At 36.2% G+C, this 1,123-nt stretch overlaps 1 long non-coding RNA gene across 1 annotated transcript; it reads left to right on the forward strand.

Moving 5' to 3' along the window:
- Nucleotides 1–258: 258 nt before the first annotated feature.
- Nucleotides 259–806, forward strand: LOC110038218. The gene is made up of 2 exons (XR_002295407.1): nucleotides 259–350; nucleotides 445–806. It is a non-coding gene; the product is annotated as an uncharacterized LOC110038218 (long non-coding RNA).
- Nucleotides 807–1,123: the final 317 nt, after the last annotated feature.

Raw genomic sequence — 1,123 nt, forward strand, 5'->3', positions numbered from 1 at the left:
TTGATTAATTCGAGCTAAAATAAGTAGAACACAATTGAATCAAGGTCTGTTAATGTTTTGTCTCATTTATAAATTGAACTCAAAAAAATTGTGTGATCGGCTCGCTCAAGTAGTTAATCAAATGAGGAATTTAGCAAGCCCAATTTGTATGAAAGCCCAATTTGTATTCCCCAGTTGTTTTTTTTTTTCTGTTAATGATTGTTTATTTTTCCCTCTTTTGTTGCGATTATATGATGCTACTTTTGGTGTTATAAATATAGGTCTAGCATTTTTGATGCCAAGGCTGGAATTGCATTGAACGATAACTTTGTGAAACTCGTGACCTGGTATGACAACGAATGGGGCTACAGGTAAATTCCCAAACTTTTCTTCGTTTGCTCCAACTTAATTTTTTTTACAGGTAAATTCCCAAACCTCAACTTTTCTTTGTTTTGTTTATTGCAGCAACCGTGTAGTGGATCTCCTTCGCCACATTGCCAAATCAAAGTAGATTGATGAGAAGCTCGGTGACGCTCCCACCTTCGCACTATTATAATTTGGCCTTTATGGTTGTTGTCTTTGTTCCTAAGTTTTAATGAGAGAATAAATGGATGAGGTGCTTCAAGTAATGTTGATGAACATCGTAGTTTTATTTTTCCTCGTCATTATCTTGGCATGCGGTTGTGCTTGCCTATATTTTGTTAATTGAGGTTTTGCTAAGACCCCCTGCTATTTGGGCCACACGTCAATGTGGTTGTGTTTGCATTGGTTTTGCAAGTACATTTTATGTTTTTTAGTAGAAAAATATCTTTGTTGTCTGATTCTAATATATACCTGTGAGGCTATGGAAATGCCCATCTTTGTTGTCTGATTCTATTATTCCTGTGAGGCTATGGAGAAGCCTTGCACGGGGTTTTGGACCGTTGTTGACGATTTTTTCAGTGGAATATTAGATTAGAGAATAATTCCTGTGAGGCTATGGAGAAGACATACACCTGGTTCTGAACGGTTGTTGGTTAGATTTTTTTCTTTTTTCATTGGACTATTAGACTGGATAAAAGTTTCTGTGAGGCTATGGAGAAGCCATCCACGGGGTTTTGGACAGTTCCTGATTAGATTTTTTTTTTTCTTTATTTCAATAGAA

Source organism: Phalaenopsis equestris, unplaced genomic scaffold (genome assembly GCF_001263595.1).
Source record: "Phalaenopsis equestris unplaced genomic scaffold, ASM126359v1 Scaffold232214, whole genome shotgun sequence".
In the NCBI taxonomy this organism is placed as follows: domain Eukaryota; kingdom Viridiplantae; phylum Streptophyta; class Magnoliopsida; order Asparagales; family Orchidaceae; genus Phalaenopsis; species Phalaenopsis equestris.